We start from the raw sequence: 10,140 nt of genomic DNA on the forward strand, positions 1-10,140 counted from the left end.
AATCTGACTCTCATATATCTCACTCTGGAGTGAGGCAGACTCTTTCATCATGGGAAACCAACTATAGTGATTCCACAGAGACACAAGGCTTTTTTATTTTTGCTACAAAAGGAGATAAAATTGTCTCTCCCCCATGGCTCACCAGTTCATGCTATCCATCAGTGGGTGAGCAAAATTCCAAATGGACCAGTTCCTTCAGAGCTAGGACAAACATGTTTCTAAGTAGTAAGTCTGTAGTTTTGAAATTAGTGCTGCTTTTGTATTAGAGGCTATTCCCACTGCTATGAAAGGAAAAGAGAGAAAACAGAGATAGATTTAAGCAAGTCTGCATTGTTACTGAGTCCTTTTTTTTTTTTTAAAGCAGATCAGAATGCAATCTTCAGAACGAAATCAAACTAAAATCATAGGATATTGCTAAAAGTTGAAAAACTCTAATCCATTCCTTTTTTTTTTTTTCCTCTTTAGAGAGAGAGTGGAGAGAGTGATCACAGGAGAGGGGGCTGTACAGGAAGAGGGAAAGAGAGAATCTTGGGCAGGCTCAACACCCAGTACAGAGCCAGCGGCAAGACTCAATCTATCTCATAACCCTGAGATCATGACTTGGGCCAAAATCCAGAGTTGGACACTTAAGTGACTGAGCCACCCAGGCACCCCTAATCCATTCCTTTTTCTTCCTCATGTTACTCCTGCAAAAGCAAGATTTAATCTGGTGGATTTTTATAGTAATATTGGCTGTGTGGTGTGCCACGGAATAGGGTGTGTGTGTAAAAAAGAGAAAGAGAATAAAGGAAAGGAAGCTATCAAAACTACACTTATGAATGGGAGGCATAGTCTGTACATAACTACCCTGAAACTTGTGAAGCCTCTAAAGAATACATTCTCATTTCTATCACAACAAATGAGATGAATGATTTGGCCTTTGAACTGTAGATAAGGCAATAACATTCTATGTCCCATAAAATAATATGAAGTTTTTCTTTTTCAAAACATCTGACATTATGTTTTTATCTTGTCATTGTTCTACAAAATGTCAAGCAAATTCCAATTACATATTAAGCTTTCAATAATAATATTCATTAAGATTGGCCCATGTGTGAACTAAATCAGGAAGAAAAGTAATATAAAAATATAACTTCTTGGGCGCCTGGGTGGCTCAGTGGGTTGGGCCTTTGCCTTCGGCTCAGGTCATGATCCCAGGGTCCTGGGATCAAGCCCCATGTCCGGCTCTCTGCTCAGCAGGGAGCCTGCTTTCCCCCTCCCCCCTCTGCCTGCCTCTCTGCCTACTTGTGATCTCTGTCAAATAAATAAAATCTTTAAATATATGTATATATATAATTTCTTGCATTGTCCATATTATACCATTAAGGATCAAGTTTTTAAAATCAGCTTCAGTGAGGATGTGATGGCTGGAGCTCTAGCAGGCATTCTGGGCAACATGGGCACGGTCCACAGCCTATAAAGGGAGAACCAGAGACCTAGAAGTTGTTTGGGTAGGTCCCTGATTTCATAATCATCATACCATTCCTGGAATGTCTACCCCCTAGACTTATTTCAGATAAGAAAAATATATCTCATTTTTTAAATTAAATCCCCATTATGCAGGCCTTCATTTGCTAATGTGTTGTCTAAGATTTCTGATTTTCTGCTTTTTTTAAATTACCTATCCATTTAACACCAACTTCACCTACAAGCAAGAAGTAAAGATGAAGTGAAAAACCATAGTTAATAAATCAAGGTAATCTTCATGTGGTTCAAACTCCAAAAGGATAAAAAGATATAGATTCTCCCTTCTACCCTTGTGTCCCAGACAACCAATTTCTACCCTTCATATCAGTACATAAAGGTCTAAAATAGGTGCTCTGATCATCATTCCCAGAGAGTGTTTGGAGTAGGGGGAGTGGATGTCCTCAATAAGCAATGTTCAGGACACCGACTGAGTGGCCTACCATTCAGCTCAATTCTGACACTATGTACCAGAAGAGTTCAGTCCTACAAGACTGCATCCCCCACCCCACACCACGTCAGACACCAACCACAGGTGATCTCCTGATCCCCTGTGCTTCTGACCAAAAACTACAGCTTGGGGGTTCCAAAAGTCCCCTTCCTTGGACTCATATGCCCATTAATTTTTTTAAAGGTTTTTTATTTACTTGAGAGAGAGGGAGAGAGAGAAACAGCAAGAGAGGAAACACAAGCAGGGGGAGTGGGAGAGGAAGAAGCAGGTTTCCTATTGAGCAGAGAGCCCAATGCAAGGCTAGATCCCAGGACCCCAGGATCAAGACCTAAACTGAAGGCAGCCACTTAACAACTGAGCCACCCAGGCGCCCCTCAGATGCCACTTACAAGTCCAGGTTTTTACCTATACTTCTGGCTTAACTGGCTATAAGTCAGACGTTCCCAAACACCCTCCTTCCTTGAGTAAGATTAATTTGCTACAGTGACTCACAGAACTCACAAAACATTTTACTTACTAGATCCTTGGTTTATTAAAGGATGATATAACTCAGGAACAGCCAAATGGAAGAAATGCTCATGGAAAAATATGTGGGAAGGGGCGCAGAGCTTCCATGCCCTCTTGTAGGCACACTACTCTCCCCTCATTTCCACGTGCTCACCAGCCAAAAAGCTCTCTAAAGCGCCAGACATCGGAAGTTTTATGAAGGCTTCATTCCAGTCACAACTGATCATTATCATTGACCACTGGAAGTTGATTCAACCTCCAGCCCCTCCTTCTCTCTTTCCTGGAGGTCAGGAAAGTGGGACTAAAAGTCCAATCTCTCTTTTTTTTTTTTCTAATAGAAAACCTAGATCTCTTTGTTAAACTGTTACAAAGACATAACAGTTATCATTGAAGTACTCGGAGGACTTCATCTCGTTTTACTTGTTATGGAAACTGGCCAAAGAGGTTACAAATTAGAAGATTACAAATTAGAGGGTTACCATTACAGCCGAGGAACTGGGCAAGCTTGATCTGCTGTCTCTGGTCCCAAGTTCCAAGTGATCTGAGTTGATGGAAGTTCTCAGTCTTACGGGCCCCAAAGCTGCTTCGTATCCAGGGAGACCTTAGACTATGGAAGAGGCCCTGGGGCCATGCAGGATTCTCCTATCCTAAGGTTTAGACCCAGTTCCCAGGAGAAAGGTTTCCTTCTCGGGACAGGAGGGGATCTCTTGTATGGCTCACGGACCACATGTTGAACCATATATTGGTTTTCCAGAACAGGCCTCTAAGGACAGAAGCCTGAAAACCTAAGCTAACCTAAGAGGTTTGAACAAAACAGACTGGTGACACATGGTGAAAGGAGTAAGAGCTAGCCAGAAGCATCCGTGTTAGTGGTATTTCATGTGGCTAGGATGTTTCCCAAGAGGCTCCCTAAAGATGCCTGAATGAATTCATCTTGGTTCTAAATTAGTAAAAGACCCTTATTACCCCTGTGAAGAAGCAGCAGAGGCCAGGATTTCCCTGAGATCTCTTTGTTTTCTTCTTAAGGGGTCAGGGGTTCTTTAGGCTCTAAAAGGGTATAACTTAGATTCAGCCTCCCTCCCTCCCATCCAGTCTACCTAGGCCTTCAAGTGCCTGCACATTCTCAGCACATAGGCATACCAGATTAGATAAGATGCATAGAATGAAGGTGGGAACTAAAGGCCTACTCAGAGGGGACTCATACACAGAAAGTTTTAGGGTAGATGAAAAACTACAAATACCCTCTTGGTTGAATTAATTCACCTTTGTTATTAATAAAGGTCATAGTTTCTACTGCTGGTGACAACTTTTTATCTCAGTATATTCTGTCTGATTCAGGTAAATTTTGGAGAAGGAAAAAAACTTTCATCAACACCCACTCCACAGTAGAAGAGACACCAAATTCTTTCCTAGTTATGAGCAGAATCTGACAGCAGCATAAATCATTCTCAGTGATCACCATCTACATCCTCAAACTGCCCAACAACTGTTGGTGTGGTGTCTGCCTCCATCCCATCTTCATAATCTCTTACTGAATCTTCTGTCCAGAATTCAGCCATGTTATATTGGCTGCGCGCAGACTGAGAAAGCATTTCTTCTAACCTCTCCAATGTGGCTTGGCCTTCTGCTGTTGAATGGGATGGACAATCCTTCTTCAAAGGTATAAAATGTAGGGATGTCTCCCTGTCCCTGTTCATTAGCTCCCACAACATATTCTTCTCCAACATAATCATCTGAATCTTTGTCCCCAGGATCAGGATGCAAAGGCTGGCATTCACACATTTCAGGGAACATTGCCTCCAAATCTGATTTATCACTAGGCACAAATCTAAATTCGGCAACAGATTCTTTGGATTCTTCTCCAAATTTGGCATTCACCATCACATACAAACATTCTCGGGGATAGGTATTTAGGTCGCTGGACAACAAATGCAAGCCAATGGTGGGGTATTCTAGTGAGAATCCCAATCCAGAGCCATCTAATCAGGACAGGTGGCTCTCAGCAATGTAAAGGGTGCCTGTGCTGAAGCCCTGGCCTTTCAGCACAGCGTAGGTCTCTGGCAGCTGCCGCCGACCCCCTCAACCTACCCAGGTGGCTACAAACTTTAGAGGAAACTTGTTGCAGCAGGGAGCATGGAGGCACAGGCACGGTAGTTCCAACCCCTCTTCTCAAGGGGTTGGCTGCCCTGGCAACCAGCCTACAAACTCCGAGGGTGGGGCGGTGGGGGTCTAAAATTCGTCTCATTAGCATAACAAAAGTCACACACACACACACACACACACACACAGGTCACCACTAAAAATTTTAGGAATTCCAATAAACTCCAAACACTCTACGCCAAAAATGAGAATAAAAACCAATATATATTTTTATTATAAATCACATTATATCATAGGTCTTCATTTTTATGGCTATAGTGTGTTCTTTTGTATGGATATTCACTAATTTTTTTAATCTGTCTTACTGAGGCATATTTAGGTTATTGCCAATTCTTTGCCACCACAAAAATTCCACAATAAATGACCTTGTACTTGTTAAATGTATGCATGTAGCTAAAGAATAAATTCTTAGAAATAGGGAAGCTGGTTCAAAGGATATAGACATTTGTACTTCTCATAGATATTGTGAAACTGCCCTTCAAAGGCAATAGAAAAATTTGTATTTTCACCAGTACCCGAGAGGCATGCCTGAATTTTTTATTCTCCAAAGTATTAACCAATTTCTAGATCTTTAGAAATCTGACAGGTGAGGGGCACTGGTTGACTTGGTCAGTGGAGCATATACCTCTTGAACTTAGGGCTATGAGTTCTAGCTCTATGTTGGGTGAAGAGATTACTTAAATACATAAATTGGACCTCTCCTGACAAGTATCCATCCTCTCCACTACTCCTTGCCTGCAGTCACCGCTTACCTTACTAAATACCACAAGTCCTCATCTACTGTGTCCATTATAGAAATGCAGAAGCGGGGTGCCTGGGTGGCTCAGTGGGTTAAAGCCTCTGCCTTTGGCTCAGGTCATAGTCTCAGGGTCCTGGGATGGAGCCCCTCATCGGGCTCTCTGCTCCGCAGGGAGCCTCCTTCCTCCCTCTCCCTCTGCCTGCCTCTCTGCCTACTTGTGATCTCTCACTGACAAATAAATAAAATCTTAAAAAGAAAAAAAAAAAGAAATGCAGAAGAGATTGATGTCAAACATTGGTTAAAACTAACTTTTTTGAACTTTAAGATATTTTCCCTATTCTAATCTTCTCATATCTCTCTTATTCTCCAGAATTTTTCAAAAATTTCAAATTAAAAAAAAAATCAGTGTCTCCTCAGCCTCCAGCAGCATGATCACCTAGCTCAGAAAGCTACAAGGAAGCTGACCCACCACCAGCCAGGCCAGCAGCCAAGCAAACTCGATGCCAAATCCTATCCCGAGTGGGCACAGCAAGCACCACACTTCCAAAGGCACTCAGCTCAGCATTTTCTATGTTTTGTGGGAAATGATTTTTCATAATCACTACTTACAAATCCTTGCCTTTAAAACAAAGAATGAAAAAATGAATGAGCGTAAATCTAAGCATTTTAGGCCTTCTAGATCTGGCTGGAAACACCCACCCACCAGCATTTCTTTATCCTCTCTCCCCTCCTACCAATGGCTACAGAGGTGCATGACCTCCTAGGGAGGGAGAAGGCCCATGGTGGAGAAACTGCCGGGTCCTGAATGACCACGGAGAAGAGTTCAACTTCCGAACAGCCACTCAGCACTATCCTTTGGGGAGATCTTCAATGATACGCTACTAAAATTACGGCAGTAATTTGTAACATAATGTAACATAGCTGTCAAATGCTGAAATCACTGAGTTAACTTAAATAGTTATCACTCAGTACATTTAAAACTCCAAAGAGGTGCCCTGCTGGCTTAGTCAGTAGGGCATGTGGCTGTTCATCTCAGGGTCTGAATTTGAGTCCCACAACAGGCATGGACTTTACTTATAAAACAAAAGTATTTACAATCAATCAAATTCAGTTAGGCTCTAACAATTGAGCTGATCAGTGGTGGGATAGATCCTCTCACCTGTTTATTCAGCCACTTTGCCCTGAGCACTCAGCGCCAATGCTGCTAAGCCAAACAGGTCCTCCCTCTAGGGGCTCAGGGTCTAGAGGGGAAGATGGACAAAACATGAAAACAAAAATGTGAATGAAAAGAGCTATTGCTCCACAGAAAAAGAACAAGGTGCTACAACTGGGTCCTGAACTCCCAACAGATGAGGGGTCTGAAAAGACTGTGTTGAGGCCACAGGGAGATTTCCTGCAGCACGAGAGAGAGGAGCCAGCCCTGCACCAATCCCAGTCTATGTAGCTCTGCAGAGAGCACCAAGGTGCAAATGATTGTTGGAGACTGAACTTGATGTTGCCAGAGTTGCCAGAGGGGCAGACTCAGGGGTTAGACAGGGGCCAGGGTGGTTGGAGGAAGCTGAGGAGAACAGGGTAGGGGGGAAGGGACAGGGTTGGGGCAGCTCAATTGTCTTAGTGCCCTACTCCTCCTGCTGTGAGACCCCATCTTCCCACACTCAGTGGCTTAACACACAAACACTGTCTCACCGTCTCAAGGAACCAGGAATCCAGCAGGGCTTAGCTGGGGGATCCTGCAAGAGCCTCTCAAGACATTGGGGCAGTTGTCAATCCCAAACTAGGGCCTGCTTCATAGAGAACCTCAGCTCAGGAGTGTTGGCAGGCTCCTATCGAAAGCCTGAGTTCCTCTCTGTCTGTCGTTGTCCCTCAAGGGCCAGGCCACATGCACATGTCTGTGTCATGGTTCCACACAGGGCTTGTTCTCCAGTGTGGGGATCTGACAGAGGACACGGATCAGAGTGAACATGTGGCTGGGCAATGAGTTATTCAAACCAAATCTCAGAAGGGCCTGGGGAAATACTACCATCTTTTGTGGCATGAAGTGAATCACTAAGTCCAGGCCACACTCCAGGGGAGGGAGTTACACAAGGATGTGTCCATGTGAGTTGGGAATCACAGGGAGAAACAGGGGAGAAGGGGAAGACCCCAGCAGGGTCAGTGCTTTGTCCAGAATCACAGACTGGTAAGAAGGCAGAACCAGGAATGAACCTCAGAGCTGGGGCCATGGCTGCACCTAGCTATTCACTGGGAGCTCTGGAAAAGGTGGTGGTTTATAACTGGCTATAGACATGGAGGTGGTATGGGGGCGAGGATAAGCATCGACATCCTAGACAGTGTGGAGGCCAAGAAAAACAAGGCTGAACCCACCTCAGCACTAGCCAGGTCTAGCCTCTACATAAGTGCAGCCATCTTGGCCCCAGCAGCCATCTTAGGTCTCCATGACCAGTAAATGACCTCTGGTTCCAGAAAGACTGACCTAAGGTTTTGCAAACAAGACGCCATACCAAAAACCTTAGGAATAGGATAGCTTATGGGATAATAAAAATCATGTCAGAAATAGGATAGCTTAACACTAATAAATCACAAGAACATAGGGATGGCGATCGTGGCCCAATCACCTACTGCCAAGTCCACCCCTACTCTGTCTTTAAAAACTCTGACTGTAATCTGGTTCAGGGTCCAAGTCCCTACTCCACTGTGTCGGGTACACTTGGGCCCAAGCTTAAGCTTGCCAATAAATCCTTGTGTGATTACATCGGTGTTGGCTCCTTGGTGGTCTCACAGACGCGAAAACTCAGGCATAAAAGACAGGAGACATTCCAGCATATTCCTGTCTCAGGAGGAGCCAGGGCAAGGCAAACCACTGAGTGCACCCCTATCCAACACATCACCCAGAGGAAAGGAGGGAATGGCTCATGACTCATGACTGGCAGAGTCAAGGGGTAATGGTGGGCTCGGCCCTTGTAGGCCGAGGCTCCAGTACCTTCTGTAGGGTTTGCCTTGGAAATTAGTATCCCAGGACCTTGGGAAGTTATTTCCTATCCATCCCTAGGTGGAATACTCATCTTCTGGGCCTGCAGAATGTGAACGCTAGTACACACACGTGTGCACTCAGGTCCATTTGTGCGCCCTTGGGCACACACACACACACACACACACACACATCCCATTAGGGACTCTGGGGTGGGATATGAGGAGGTACAGACTCAGACAAGGTGAGAAAGGAAGAAAATGGGGTGGTAGGTGTAAAGTTTTGCAGGCAAGGTAAACACAACAACAGGCGAGGTAGGTGCAAGGCAAGATTTATTAAAGGTACTCTCTGGCGAAGTTTCAGGACTCAGGAGAAGGGGAGCCAGGAAAGTCATGCCGGGAGGAGGTTCCGCAACTCTGGAGGGCCAGGTTCTGCAACTCTGGAGAGGGGAGTTGGGAAGTCGCACTGGGAGGGATTCGGCGGGGTCTTTTACCTGGCCAAGGCAGGGCATGGCTTCACATCCATACATGGTAAGCTATTTGCTGATCGGAGGGTATTGGGGGGGGGGGGGTGGTTCCTGATACTTCTGTTTCCTGCATAGGTATCAGGTTACCTATGGAGATGTGACCTGGGCATACATCCTTTTGGCAAGAGAATCAAGGGTTGGGGGGTGGGGTGCTGGAAGATGGCGGCCCCGGCGGTCATTTCTATTGTTCCTCCTGCATTCCCGGAGCCACCGACCCAACATTCCGACCTTTTTGGTGTAATAGGGGCGGTGATTCAGATCTGGCTACTTCCTGCTGGCAAAGGGGCGTCGTTATAGGGTCCTTCGGATGTGGGTAGGTGGATATAGGGATGCAGGAGGAATTGGTTGACAGTGACCTTGGAAACCTTGCAGATGTGATCCTGAATGAAGCAAAGAACACAAGGGGCAATTAGTGCTAATATGCAGAGGAGAATAAGGGGACTTAGTATCAGAAGGAGCCAGGTCTTTAAGGGGGAGAGCCACCATTGAGAGGGGTTTATTTCAGGGTGATGCTGGCCATGAAGGGAGTTGCGAATTTTTGCCAGGGCATCGATATTGGTTTTGACTATACTGGATTCGCTGATATAATAGCAGCATTCTTCACTTAGGAATACATACGTTCCTCCCTTGCCCAGGGCTCATTGATTCTGTAGGGCTACCTGGGCCACTGAGGTAATCTGTCCTTGTAGGGATGCCAAGGACTTGGCTGAGGCCTCCACAGAGGTTCAGAGCCAGGAATTGGGGGTGATAGGGGATATGGAGTTTCCAGGTGATGTTGAGACTCTTGGAAATCTGTTGTGTGATGCTGGAGATGGCCAGTCTGTTGTCTGATTGTAGGGTTCGAGGGAGTCCAAATCCGGGATGATGTGTTCAATGAGAACTGCGGCAACCACGTCTGCTGTTTCCCTAGCAGTGGGGAATGCCTTGATCCAGCCTGTGAAGGTGTCCACGAGAGTTAACAGGTATCTGAACGTTTTGTGTTGAGGCCTGTGAGTGAAGTCAAGTTGCCAGTCCTTGTCTGGCTGATGCCTGCAGAGCTGGTGGGTGGGTCCCGGTCTGCAGAGGCCGCCCTGGGCATTGACCCCCCTTCTCTTTTGGAGAAGGGGGTAGTGGAAGAGAGGTTGGAGAAATTGGTATAGGGCCTTTGGACCAATGTGGAGAGACTGGTGGATGTCAGTAATGAGGGTATGGATTAGGCTGTTCAGGAGGGCAATTTTGTCCTGGACATAATACCATCCCTTGTCACCCAACCTGCCACCTAACGTTTTGAAGGCCCGAGTCTCCTC

At 45.5% G+C, this 10,140-nt stretch overlaps 1 pseudogene; it reads right to left on the bottom strand.

The window, feature by feature from the left end:
* Positions 1-3,896: 3,896 nt before the first annotated feature.
* LOC131835236 (methylosome subunit pICln-like) lies at positions 3,897-4,596 on the bottom strand (annotated as a pseudogene).
* Positions 4,597-10,140: the final 5,544 nt, after the last annotated feature.

The sequence above is a fragment of the Mustela lutreola genome, chromosome 7 (assembly GCF_030435805.1).
Source record: "Mustela lutreola isolate mMusLut2 chromosome 7, mMusLut2.pri, whole genome shotgun sequence".
NCBI classification, from domain to species: domain Eukaryota; kingdom Metazoa; phylum Chordata; class Mammalia; order Carnivora; family Mustelidae; genus Mustela; species Mustela lutreola.